This window comes from Ursus maritimus, unplaced genomic scaffold (assembly GCF_017311325.1).
Source record: "Ursus maritimus isolate PB19 unplaced genomic scaffold, ASM1731132v1 scaffold_3, whole genome shotgun sequence".
In the NCBI taxonomy this organism is placed as follows: Eukaryota; Metazoa; Chordata; class Mammalia; order Carnivora; family Ursidae; genus Ursus; species Ursus maritimus.
The window spans coordinates 287163-301075 of NW_024425563.1; the positions used below are offsets into that span (position 1 = coordinate 287163).

Below are 13913 nucleotides of genomic sequence, written 5' to 3' on the forward strand. Positions count from 1 at the left end.
ATTTGTGAGCTGGGGTCTGAAGTTGTGAGCCGTGCTCCTCGGGTCAGCAGCGTACCTCTCAGATGAGGTGTGGGCGATGCCACTCCTGAAACGGGTCCCAGAGAGCAACGTCTGTGAAGCTGGCACCCAGCCATCCGCCTGGGCCTGTCTGGACAATGGGCATAACTAAAACCCTGACAATCTAGGGTTCAGAGTACGGCGGCCGCTGCGGTGGTCCACCGGCCCATCATTAGTCTTGACAAAGCCCCCAGGTCCTCGCCTGCAGAAACGTGACCCAGGCCCCTTTCCCATGGCTCTCCCTTCTCCCTGAGACCGCACTCCCGAGGAGAGAGGAAGGGCCCCAAAGCCACTTTCAGCTGCTTCCCCACCCTACCCTACAGCCCTCTGCCCAACTGCCCCTGGGGACTTACCCTTGTGAGCCGTTTCAGGCCATCCGGCCATGGCAGGGACCCAGGCCCCCAGGAATGCTGCCCAACCACCCCCCGCCCAGCGCCCTGCCTCCCAGATGCAAGGCTTATTTCAAATGTGTCTGTCCACCCCTTCCTGGCACCTTCCCTTTCCACAGAGAGGAGGCAGCCCCTTCTCCTCCCAAGGCTGAACGTTTCATAGTTGGGAACATAACATGGTGGCAGAGTTCGAGATTCTAGCTGCTCTTAGCCTCTCTTTCCTTATTTGTAGAAAGGAGGTAATAATCACTCTCTCCAATGAGATTTAGGGTCACAGGAAAGACTGCACGTAACTGCATAACATAGCCTCACCCACAGAGCCCCATTTCATTTCACTGTCAACATCATTTCCTCTTTCCTCTTTCCCCCAGCTCGCTCGGACCTTCAGTCTCCTGCCTTCCGTCCACCTCTGGCTGAGGCCTCTGCCATGACCAACCATCCTGAAGAGCGGCCAGGACTTGCCTGCCTGTCTCTGGACGCCCCTCATTGCTACAATAAACCACCCTGCACTGACCTTCTCGTTGCTAAGTCCAACAACTGCTCTTCAGTCTCTCCCAGGCCGGCTCCCTAAACTACGGCGATGGTGAGTTCCGTGTGTTAACGCGCTGGTCCCAAGTACATGTCAAACACTATTCTAGATGTTTCTGAAGGTGTTTTTGGGGTGGGATTAACATTTAAATCAATGAACTTTGAGTAAAGCAGATTGCCCTCCCTGATATTAGTGGCCCTCACCCAAACAGTCCAAGATCTTCATGAAGTGAAATGGACTGAGGTCCCAGGAAGACAGAATTCAGGCAGCAGATGGCCTTCGACCTCAGGCTGCAGCACTGGCTCGCCGCCGGTCTGCAGGCTGCCCGCCACCCTGCTGCCTGGCAAATCTTTGATATTCCATAAATGTTTGTCATGCAAATCAGTACATTCCCAGGAACACAGAGGGCGTAGCATATATTGCTAACTCCCCCAACAAGCGGTTGTCAGGGGCCCACCACATATGGAGGCAGAGGTGTGAAGGTGTGAAGACGGGCATTTTGCTGGGGCTCGGGAGGGGAATCAGTGGCAGCAAGATGTGCTCTGGCCCAGAGCAGGGAAACAAAGAGGCCAGCAGAGCCCTCCCCAAGAGGACCAGACCGTGCTGCAGGCCAAGAGAGTGTGGTAGACTGAGAAGAAGCTCGGAAGCCAGACGGATCTAAACAGGAACCCTGGCCTCCTGCCCATAGGACTTCTCACTCTGAGCATGTGGCTTCATCTTCTGAGTTACAGCAAAGGGGGTAACCCCACCCCATAGGAATGGCAAGGATCACGCAGAGGCACCAGTGCATGGCATATGGTGGGGCCTGCTGAAGGTTAACTCAGCACCCCTGCCATGGCCTCTCCAGCTTTAACACAGAGAAGCTACAGAGGAAAAGATAAAGCCACTTATTGATAAAATCCTAGTTCTAAACTCATGAAAGAACAACGATCATCACCTTTAAATGTGTACAAAATAAATGTCCTGTGGCTTGAAGGAAATGATTGGCCTGTCCAGGGACTGACCTGCAAATGTCCAAGCTACTTAGGGACCCGCCTGCCTCAGCCTACTTGGGAGGCTAGGACAAAACACCAAAGTGGTGGGCAGACACCACAGACCGAGGGGCTTGTGAACAACGGAAACGTATTTCCCACAGATCCGAGGCAGGAAGGCCAAGATCAAGGTGCTGGTGGATTGGGTGTCTGGTGAGAACCTGCCTCCTGGGTTCATGGACGGTACCTTCTTGCTCTGTCTGCACATGGAAGAGGGTGAGGGGGCGCTCTGGGGTCTGTTTTATAAGGCACGAATTCCATCGTGAGAGCGCCACCTTCCTGACATGATCCCCTCCCAAGGGCCCCACCTCCCAACACCATCACCTTGGCGGTTAGGATGTCAGCATATGCATATGAATTTTGGGGGAGACATAAACATTCAGTCTATAGCACCATCAAATGTGTGGAGTTGTTGAAGAGAAGGTTTAGAGCCAGCCTGTATTAACAGGGAAATGTTTAAGTTGTAGCATTAAGTGTAAAAACAAATCAGTACACATAATTATATACAGAGTGCAATCCTGAGATGCCCAGCGTTACTGTGGGAAACACAGCCAGCTCTAAGCCACACACCAAACTATGAATGTAAACGTTGTCAGGAAATCAGTCTGCAGCATTTTCTCTTCTTTCAGCCATTCTAAACCTTCCATATTTCATGACCATGAATTATTTTTATAATGGAAAAATAAATAGTAAAACATTTTTAAAAATAAGTTGCAATTATAAAGAAAAAAATCAAGTGAGTAAAGAAGTCTCATTATATAATGAAATGGTGGGTTTCTCATCATGGAGGTTCGAGAAAAGTAAGTTGGGGATTTTGTAGAAGAGATTCACCAGTTGACTAGCAGGGTGCCTTCCAATGTTAATATTCTGAAATTTTAATATAATTTATTTTCCATTATCAGAAGAATCTTCAATGATTAAAACAAACTGTATGAATTAGAAATACCATTTGTGGACCATGAAAAAATTAAGTAGGGACATCATTTTTAATATTATGTTGTTAAGTTTTCATTAATCCAGGATATAAATCCCTTTCCTTTGCAATTTCTCTTCCAGAAACTAATTTTGATTTCCTCCCACTGTGGAGCTTTTGCCCTTGGAGAGAGCTTATGTCTGTTACCAGCTGACAAGAAAGACGTCATCTCAGAACTGTGATGAACTTGAGATTACTTAAGAGTTTTGGTGCCCTTTTTTAAAAAAAGAATTTTCAATTATCGTTAGCAGGAGAGAACACATTTAAAAACACTAACAACAAAATTATCAACCTTTTGCCTTTTCTCTTTCAGATCTATACATTGCTGTCTTTGTTCTAAACAAGACGTTACCTCCCCATTCCAAATTTCACTTCTTTGTTCCTGTACCAGTATGTCTTCAGAATATGTTCTCCGGCATTTTAGGCTATAAGTGAAGAAACCAGTGTAATGGATTAGTTTGACTCAAGAAAATGAATGTTAGATCCCAATCACCTGAATTAGGTTCCTCGAAACACCACCATCTCTGATAGATTAGTGGGTAATATGAGGGGAAAGTGATGGGGGAGTTGTCCTGGGGTTTGAGGAATTTTAATTTATTTTATTACTTTTAATTTATTATTTACATATAGTATTATACGTGCATGAGTACATATAATTTATATATATATATATATTTTTTTTGCTACTTTATTACTCTATTTCCTTTTGGAGATTCACACTCCACATTAACCTGTAACAATCTCTGAGAAGTCCTGCAATATAATAAGCTCTTTAACTATCTTTGGCCCAGAACTTACAAAACTCACTGTATTTCACTGAATCTAAGAAGCTATTGCTTAAAAACATATGACTGTTTGTGTACTAAGAAAGGACAAATAGTCACTGCTTAGTAAACTACAACATGCATGGAATTATAGGACACATCATGACTTTTAAAGCACTAAGGTATTCAAATTAGCATCTTAGAATGTATGAAATATGCTCACTCACCATTTATGTCAGTTACCTATTGCTGCCAAGTGTATCATATCACAAGTGGCAAAAAAATGATCAATTCATTTTGCTCACACTTCTTTGTGTCAGTAGTTGGGTTTGGCTCAGTTGGCAGTTCCCTTGCTCTCTGTCCTGGGCCCTTCTCTCAGCTGCAAACCATGGGGACTCTGGAGCTCAGATCTCACCAAGTTCAGAGGCTTAACACACATGTTCCATGGAAACCCCAGAGGAACCAGGCTTTAGAAGCAAAGATTACAAGCCAGTGCTAAGGGATTTGTCCCAGAACTATGGGTAAAATAAAACAGGTCTGTCATAACAAATCGTGAAGCCGAGCCTCATAAGTTCATGATCCACCTTCCCCAGAACATAGTTCCACACTCTTCAGGGGAAGTTAGAAGCCAGAATCCTTATGACATTATTCATCACAATATCCAGTGTACAACCAAAAGTTCCTAAAGAAATAGGAGAATGTGCTTCTTAGTTAAGAGAAGAATCAGTCAATAGAAGGAGACCCGCCAATGACCCAGAGTTCCAATAGTAAAAAGGGCTTTAAAATAACTATGATAACTATATGTTTAAGATTCTACAGGAAAGAGATAGATATAATAAGCAGGAGATTTAGAAACTTAAGAAAAGGATATTCTAGACATGAAAAACACAGTATCTGAAATCAAAAATTTATTGATCAGGATCAACATCTGTTTAAACACATCAAAACACAATATTTGTGAACTTGAAAACAGGCCAATAGAAATCATACCAATTGAAACACACAGAGAAAAGTATTTCAAAATGAAGTAACTGAACATAATAATAATAAAAATGAACAGAACTCAAATGACCTGAGGACAATATCACACGATCCATCCACAGATGTATAATTAGAGTCCCAGAAAGAGAAACAGAGACAGAAACAAGAAGACACACAGAGAAAGACAGTGAAAAATGGAGAGAAAGAGACAGAGGTGGGGGAAAGGGAGAGAGATGGGAAGGGAAAAGACAGGAGATGGTGCATTTAAAAATATTGAAAGACTTTGTTGAAAAGATAAGAATATTCAATGACCCTTGTTACAAATGATGAGGCAGACTGTATTCAGGGCCATTATGATACATATAGGGACCATGTCAATGAAATTTTGTAATAAGGGAAAGAGATTGGGCTGAACACAGCATGGATACGGGCAGGTAGGAATTTATAGCCAAAGAGCAGGCAGTTTGGCAGGTGCAAAATCACTAACAGGAATGGGGGCACCTGGGTGACTCAGTCAGTTAGGGCGTCTGCCTTCGGCTCAGACCATGATTCCAGGGTCCTGGGATTGAGCCCCACATCAGGCTCCCTGCTCAGCGGGGAGGCAGCTTCTCCCTCTGTCACTTGTGCTCTTTCACTTGTTTTCTCTCTCAAATGAATTGATAAAATCTTAAAAATCAAACAAACAAACAAACACTAAGAGGAAGCATCAGAGCTGAAGGGTTCTGGCTGAGCTGACCTGACGCGATTCCTGCTAAGAGACTTCACCTGGGGGAAAGTGGGGAATGAGGAACCCAATCGGACTCAGATTTTGGTGGGGTGGTTCTGGCAAAATGACTTACCAGGGTTCTTCCTAAAAATGAATTTTATAAGAAAGAGCATATGTCAGGAACCTAAGTTTGGACAAGCAAAGAATCTTTGTCAAAATAATGTCCTAAATATGTCCAGATTTGACCATACGTAGCAATCCCAAGATCAAGGAAACCAGGCAAGAATAAGTCAATAAAAAATAAAACACCTATTCATACCAGAGTCAAACTGCTAAAATAAAAGGCAAAAAACAACAAAAACGTACAATTAGCCAGAGGGAAAAAAAGACATTTATACAGAGGGAAACAGTGATCAGAATGACCAATTGCTTTTTATCAGAAACAGTAGAGGCCAAGAGATCATGGAATAACAGCTTTAAAGTACTAAAAGAAAAAAAAATCTCAATCTAGAATTTTATATAGAGAAAAAGACCTTCCAAAAATGAAAGAATCTCAAAGATGGGCTGAGGTACACCGTTTCCACCTCCCCAAGTTACACACTGTAAGGGGGCTCCCACGTGCACGTCAGCAGCAGAGGGCCCCCGGAGGAGAGGAGGGGGCCACGCACGAAGGGGGCGCAGAAATGCCTCACAGAGGAACCCCACCACCTGTTATACCCACAGCGGTGCCTGCGAGCCCCCATCCACGGGGCCAAGAGGGGCCAGCACACCCTGTCTGGTCGCAGAAGTAGTTCCAAGTAATACTGGTGGCAAATACCTTTTGGAAACACCCATTTCACTTGAAGACACCAAAGAAACGAAATCATACTTCAATTATGAAAATAACATAAATCAGTCCGCAGATCTTTAAGGAGTGTCCAAAGCTCAGATTCAAATTATATTCAAACTATACAGGGTGGTTCACCCCCAAACCAGTGTCCACAGCTGGCCTCCTCACCCTGGGCGACACTACCTTTCCATCAGCAATTGTTCCAAAAATGTCTTGAGGAAATAAAAGCGGTACAACACAGAAAAGGAAAGAAGGAAGCCCAAGAGCATTCTGACACTGCCCCGTGCTGTGGACACCAGAGCTTTCACAAACGTAAGTCGCAGGCTCGGGGGCTGAAGGAAGCAGATGCAGCACTGGGTGGGGGTGGTTATGAAGACCTAGGACTCAGGTCACACGCCCCAGAGAGCGTTTCCGACACCTGTCCCCTCGGACAGCGTGGTAGCGGAGGACGGGCGCCGGCTGCTGGAGCCGTCCAGAGACAAACGATCGCCCTAACACTCCTACCCGCTGGACTCCAGCCTGGTTAGGCACCAAGCCCTCCCCCACGACGCCCGTGTTTCAGGTGGGGAACGGGGAGTTCGTGGCGGGAATCTGCCTGCGCATTTTGGGCCTTCCCCCCGGGGTGTCCTTGGGAGGTTGACAGGCTCCGGCTCTGCGGCTTTGGACAGGTGAGTCTCCCGCGTCCCCAGCCTCGACCTCCTCCTACACAGAACGCTCACGACAGGACCACCCCACGCTACCTGACACAGGGACACGACAGCCGCGGGACGTGGGGAGACGCTGACACACAGCCACCTCCGGGTGGCGCTGTCACACGCTCATGGCGCTTCCTGGTTGCCTGGTGTCCCGTGCTCCCAGAACTCTGCAAAGGTGCCGAAAATTAATGGCAGTTTCTCACAGAGTTATTCCTTTAGGCATCTCACACAGAAGTCATCTAGAAATTCAAGCTTTCCTCCCAGGAAAAACAGCTCCATTTTTAACCCCAAAGTAGAGTATTTTATTATTTTAATTTAGGGAAAAATCTGGATTCCGTATAAAACGCTAATTCTTACACCAGATACTGAGGTGCTTCCAGACGGCCGAGAGAACTTTACAAAACACACGTCACACCGAAGTGGCATAGCTCCCTCTCATTTCTAATTTTTCCTTACGTTTTCTCGTTGTAACGTTCGGTGACGGGCTGTCTGCAGGAAAGTCGGTGTCAGTTGGGCATTTGAAGGACCAGTATCACAGGCCAACAGCCAACCCCACTCAACTCTGTCCATTCACTCACTGAGCGCCTGTTTTTGCCTGATCCCGTTCCAGGTGCACAAGGGGACGGGCAGGACCCGAAGACAACGTGGCGAAGAAGCTGCGGGTATGTGAACCCCGCGGCTGTGGAGGATGCGCGAGGAGCACGAGCGCGGCGGGAGCGGAGGGCAGGCGGGCCAGGCCGAGCTCCCTGGGAGGATGGCATTGGCTCCCTGCCCCTGCACGAGGGAATCAGAGATGCCTTTAAAGGACAATTTTATTTCTGACTTTTCCCCTGTTTCTGGGTCAGTGTTTGTTGTTCTGTTGCCGGGGAAACACTAAAACTCTGGATTCCTTTTGACTAATAAGTGGATTTCTTGTGCATGACCATGAGCAGAACACGCGAATAGATTTGGTCTTTTGTTTTTTCAAGTTGACTAGCCACACGTAACCATGATTTAATCAAGGGCTTGACACGTGTTCAGAACCGACACCGAGTAAGGCTTACATTGATTTAGTTCTTACCATGTGCCGGGAATTGTGCGAAGCACCTCACATGGATTCTTAAACTTAACCTGCACCCCGATTCCTCGAAGGATCCCAGTTACGGACGGGGACACGGAGCATGGGAGGCTGAGGCCTTGCCCACACGGCACAACCGGACTCGCGCAGAGCGTGGCTGAACGGGCTGTGCCTGACTGCAGACCGCACTCTCATCCCCGTGCTGCTAGACACCGTCTCGTGCCCTTTGTTCCCAGAGCAACAGGATGCTGGAGCACGACAGGCCAAAACTACCGACCTTACCAAACCCGTAAGCGGTTTCCCATGCAGCATCTGGTAGAGACAAATGTCCGTCACATCCGAGGAAGCATTTCATCCACTGACATCAGAAAGAAAGAAACATGGTGTGAGGGGTGGGGTTTCACTGCAGCCCTGGACGGGGTCCCCTGTGACGAGGAGCTCTTACCAGGCTCCATACAAACCTAAAACTCTGGGCCGTTCCCAGCAGCCAGCCTTGAGTAAGAGGCACACACGCTCCTGCACACGGATGTCTATTTAAATCCATACAAAAGGACGGGCGCCTGGGGGGCTCAGTCGGCGAAGCATCTGCCTTCAGCGCAGGTTATGATCTCAGGGTCCCGGGATCGAGTCCCGCATCGGGCTCCTGCTCCGCGGGAGCCTCTTTCTCCCTCTGCCCCTGCCCCCTGCTCGTGTTCTCTCTCTCACTCACTCTATCAAATAAATAAATAAAATCTATACAAAAGGAAACACTATGAAGGTCACCAGAACCAAGCACGGTTCAAACATGAGAGAAGCCCTCCAGTCTGGAAGAGAAGACAGAACAGTCTAGATGGAGAACCGGCTACGTGGCAGATTATCGAGGAGAATCTTGCTCATAAAAACTAGAGGAGTTTCGTGGTCACCACATGGGAGCACACGGAGCGTCCAGCTCCACCCACCAGCAGGAGACAAGGATTTCGGAAAACCCCAAACGGCACAGGCGTGCACATGCACACAGCCGTCTGCTCCCCGGAGCAGGGGCTTGGGGACTGGCTGTGCAGGGGCCGTGGGTGCCGTGGCTCCATCCGTGGCACGACCGCGCAGGTCTGGCCGTGCGAAGGCCACATCTGCTCGTCACATCCAGCTGCCCCGGGTCTGCAGACGCATTGCTTCATGTTCCCTCGCCCAGCTCTCGGTCGGACCTGCTATGACTGTGGCTCTCTGAGGCCTCAGCGTGTCCAAGACACAAGACTCTGCAAGGAAAGGACTCAAGGGGCTGATCGGGCCCGACAGGCTGCCAGGGCTGAATTCAAGCACGAGCCCCGCCCATCCTGGCCCACTGTTCACGCCCATCAATTCCAGTTGATCTTACTCTGTAAACAGAACTTTTCCTGGAGAAATTGCTTGGTTTGTTAGGACAAAGCCAGTCTGCCTTTATTTTAAGGCCCGTCAGTTATGCACGCACCGCACTGGAGGCTAAGCATCTGCTCGGTTTGTTGTTTAGCAGAAAATGTGAACGGAGGAGAACCACTCCCCTGTGCCCTCTGTGACTGAGGCATCTGGGGGGATACTGCTGGCGATGCAGTTTAGGTCTTTCCTGTGTGGTTTGGAGCAAAAATCCTGACTTAGAGTTTACAGGAAAGAAACCTCTCTTCTCCAGCTTTCGCGCTTAAGCCTAATCAAATAAGGTTGGGTGGTCCTTTGAATATAGTGTGAAGAAAAAGAGGGAAGCGTCCTATTTTTCTGAGCTGTTTCCGGCTAGTGACAGAAAGGATGAACTATACCCACGATAAAGTAACCACAGAGAAGCATGAGCATTTCCTTTAAACACAAGAGCTAGAACACACAAAAGTCCAGACACTAGCCCTTGGAATACAAATAGATATGCCAAGTTCATGAGGGACTACGCAGCCACATTAAAGCACAGAGATAGAGGGTCGGGAAGGTGCGTCTCTCCGAGATGAATGGAGGCACCTTAAAATGGCCTGCAGGTGGAAAGGGGCACCTTCACGCCCCATGTGTTCAGGGTACAAGGTCCACGCACTTGCAACAGCTCTTTTCAAGGAGTGAAGACAAAATTCTCAGGTGTAATCTCTCATTCCTACAGAGACAGCCATGGAACCTCGCCCTATGTGTCTGGAGGGCAGCAGAAGAGCCCAGATCTGGGATATGCCTGCAGGCTACACATCAACCCTGGGGTCCACCCCTGCCCCCCACTCCCACCCAAGGGGAGATCCTTGTATCAGAAGAGCTGCACGTACTCCAGCAGTGAGGCCCGTGGGAGCGTGTGGTTAGCCTGCAGACGTGCAGGACAGGTGACGGTGGGAGGTGGGAGCTCACGCACAGCTGTTTTTGGCTGTTCTCAGGCTAGTAGAGGAAGCATGGAGCCCAGGCTGACCCCGTGACACACTGCCAGCCAAGCCCGCCATGGGCAACCCCGAGCTTTGGTGGAGGGGCCTGAAGGGAAGGCCTCTGCTGGGCAGGGAGACCACAAGGAGACATGGAGACGGGTGGGGGGAGGGCACACGGCTGGCACAGGGGACACTGCACAGGAACGTTCATGAAGGAGAGGGACAGAGACCCAGTGAGCCAGCTTCCTTGTGACAAGAGGGCATTCCACAGACTCCGATGCTGCAACGGCACCGCCCGGGGGGCAGAGCTCCCCACGTTTTTCCCAGCCTGGGTCCTGGAAGAACCAGAATCAGGAAGAAGAAGAAAAGGGAGGAGAGGAATTACAGATCTGCACCCCCTTCCCCATCACAGATTAGCAGACCTGAGCAGGGCTGACCTGGAGGAAATGAAGGGTTTGGGCTGATTGGAGATGAAACCGAGATGGAGATCACAGCTGACAGCTCAGCCAGTCTGGGACCCGAGTCACCGGAAGCCGGCGGGATCTGCTGCAGGCATGCTCCAGGCTGGGGGTCGGGGGCCAGATGGAGCTACAGAAACACAGGGTGATTCCCCTTAAGTGACCTGCTGTCACGAGTTACCACCGGAACATTTCTAGGCTGTTTTGAAACTGTTTTCAGAGTCCATTTGTCTGTCTTCCAAGAACAGGAGGCTCGTGGTTTAAAGTCCCATCACCTGAAGGAAAACATTAATACCATGCCTGAGAACTCACCGTATTCACTAGACCTGATGCCAAATGCTCCCAACATGCTTCAAGGGCCACGGAGAGAGGGAAAGGATCAGTGGCTGGGACCTGGAGGAAAGTGGCTTCAGGAACCAGCAGGGAGGAGGGAAACGGGGAAGGGAATGTCAGCTGGACTTCCCTCCCGCCGTCTCCTTCCCCAAATCTTCATTTCTGCAAATGAATTCTCCACATCCCTCCCCCATGGGCATCTCCTGGTGGTGAGAGTTCTCTTTCCCAAGCAATACAGTAAAAGCTAGTGAGGGCCTCCATTCTTTCACGTAGTATAAAGGAGTGGGGCTGAGCAGAAAACGAATGGTCACCACCGACAGTGTGGAGGACAAGGATCAGAAATCCCAGAGACATATTTAGACAAGCTTTAGAATAATAGCCATTCATAAACCCAGGATCATTTGCATATAAATAAATCAAGATGAATTCGGAAGAAGCTCTATCCGTGATAGGTTACAAAAAAAAACCTAACAAGTTAAAACTTGAGTCATCCAATTATTTGGCATTGGGCAGACAAAATAAAAGAACGTTTTAAAAGACACCAAAAAATGAGTCTAGCTTCTCGTGCAGACTCTGCAGTTTATCGCTACAAGACAGACACGGAGCCATGAGGAGGGTTTCCAGTAAACACTTGGTAACAGAGGCACCACACGTCGTTCTTACCAAGCACGTTCCGTGCAGGAACCATCCACGGAGCTCTGGGAACTGTCACTGCAACCCCCCAAGAACCCACAGCTAAGGAATAGATCAGGGCCTCTGCAATCTCCGCAGGGGAAGAAATTCCATTTTCGTGGACAATTTATCACAAAATAGCTGAACAGGGATGTTGGTGAAACAGAAAAAAATTACGACAGTAAACAGAGATGCTAATCACTGTTTCCTCCTTGCCAGTTTTTCACACCCTCGTCCTACCTCCCACATCTACGCAGCGTTAAGCTTCAACGACCCCCATTATTCAGAGGTCTTCCTAGAGACTCCAGCCTAATAAAACTGCAATCAGTTCAATGCTGGCTACTTTGCATATAAAGTGGAAGCATCACAGATACAAACGGCCCCTCTGACTCTGATGCTGGGGGCTGGAGGCCAGGCTTCCATCATGGATCTTTCCCGTTGCTCTTTCTCTAAGCTTCCTCTCGCTCTAGTGCCTTTCCCAGGGTGTTGACAAAACGGCCCCAAACCTAAGGTCTCATGAGGGCGGCTCAGCATGCACACCTGGGCTTGCTGCAGCCCCCCAGGGTTATCCAGACGGGCGACGCCCTGAGAAACCCCCTCAACCCAGCAGAGAGCCGGCCCGTGGGGACCCCGGTCCTGTTGACCGGAGCCTCGCCTGGAAGAGCGTGAGTGGCTCTCGGGCACCGAGGAGGCGGGTTCTGGCAGGGGTCTGAGAGTCCGTCACATCGGCATCAGTGGAGTCAAGGACAGGCCTTGGCGACACCGTGAGGCAGTGGTGTGCGTGGAAGAGCGAAACTGGCCGTCCTGCCCGGTGGGCGTGGGGCACCTGAGTCTGCATTCCCCTTCTTCTTAAAATGGGGAGGCTAAGAGCCAATTTCTGGAGCCAAAGAGAAGGCCCAGGAAAAGGCCACTTGAAAGCCCCTCCCCCCCCAGAACCAAGCCTTCCTCACGGCGGCCTCAGACAGGAGCCACTCTGTTTGAGCCTCTGCCCCAAAACCGTGTACGGTCTGTAAGGACACACGACAGTCTTGCGTGGAGGAGCCCAGGAGGAATCTTCCGAAGAGGAATGACTGTAATTCGTCCTTCAGTGCAGCCCTGTGACGCCGCGGAGCTGGCTCCTCCTGGGCTGACCTGGTGAGCGGTCTAAATCGTGCTAAGTCGCCAACCTTCAGAGGCCGAAGAAAACCTGAAATCATCTCACTGCTCTTGCCCACGTTTATGGTGTGGAGTCTTTGCAGCAAAGCGGTCTGTGAGTCTCCGCGTGTTCCTCGGCTTCACTCACTCTCTGATTTTGCACTTACTGCAGGCCGGCCGGTGCTGAGGGCGCGGCTCCCTGCAGGGTCCAGCAGGCAGGTGCACAGGTCCCCGCCCGCCACAGCGATGAGCCAAGGGAGCGGGATGGAATCGCCCTAACGGTGGCAAGAACTAAATTCCGAGCAGGTGTTACGGAAGAGCTGTGTTCGTAAACACGTGTACGAGAGGCGAGGGAGCCTTTGGGGCTGAGTTAGAGCCCCACTCGGGTTGATTACATAGACTTTCAGGGGTTTAGATGTATTTAAACCCGCCCCTGAGTTATGCTGAGCTTCCTGGGCACGTGAGGCCAAGATGCCGCAGGGCAGAGCCAGTCAGGAGGACAAGGCAGGGGACATCCGGGTCCTGTGTGCCCATGGATGCCACCAGCTAGTCGAGGCACAGAGCTGGCCTGTGGCCAGGAGTCTCAGAGCCAGAGAACAGCCAACACGGGGAAGAGAGAGGGACTGGTCAGCAAGTGTCTGGAAGCCCAGATGGTGGAGTAAGACGGTGACGTGATGTCGAAGCCCCGGCAAGCCCTTGCTCACGTCTGAGCCGCGGCCTCATTATGTTTCTGGCATTGAGAGGCATCTCATCATCAACGCCAACAGAAGTCAAGCAGGGCCGTGCTTGTCGCGGCTGGGCAAGTGTTAACGCCCACGCGCCCGGGACCCCCGTCCCGCGGCCTGTCGGGCTGCTTGGATTCTTGCATCTGTATAATTGTAATTTCAATTTCATTGCCTAGTTACAATGTTAACTAGTTTCAAAACATCTTCAGTCTGATGCAGTAAGATAAAAAGTGACAGTGCAATTGACTTC

The 13913-nt window shown here is 49.6% G+C and overlaps 2 long non-coding RNA genes across 3 annotated transcripts in view; one reads left to right on the forward strand and one right to left on the reverse strand.

The window, feature by feature from the left end:
* The window catches only part of LOC103660915, a 41495-nt gene extending 33924 nt beyond the window's left edge, over window positions 1–7571 (reverse strand). The window contains exons 1-2 of one of the 2 annotated variants that reach the window (XR_005838419.1): window positions 7411–7571; window positions 7000–7121 (exon numbers count right to left, since the gene is read on the reverse strand). This is a non-coding gene — a long non-coding RNA (uncharacterized LOC103660915). The remainder of the gene's footprint in view (window positions 1–6999; window positions 7122–7410) is intronic. The other variant, XR_567940.2, reaches the window with a different exon arrangement.
* Window positions 824–7917, forward strand: LOC121105771. The gene is made up of 2 exons (XR_005838420.1): window positions 824–1029; window positions 7565–7917. It is a non-coding gene; the product is annotated as an uncharacterized LOC121105771 (long non-coding RNA).
* The last annotated feature ends 5996 nt before the right edge of the window (window positions 7918–13913 follow it).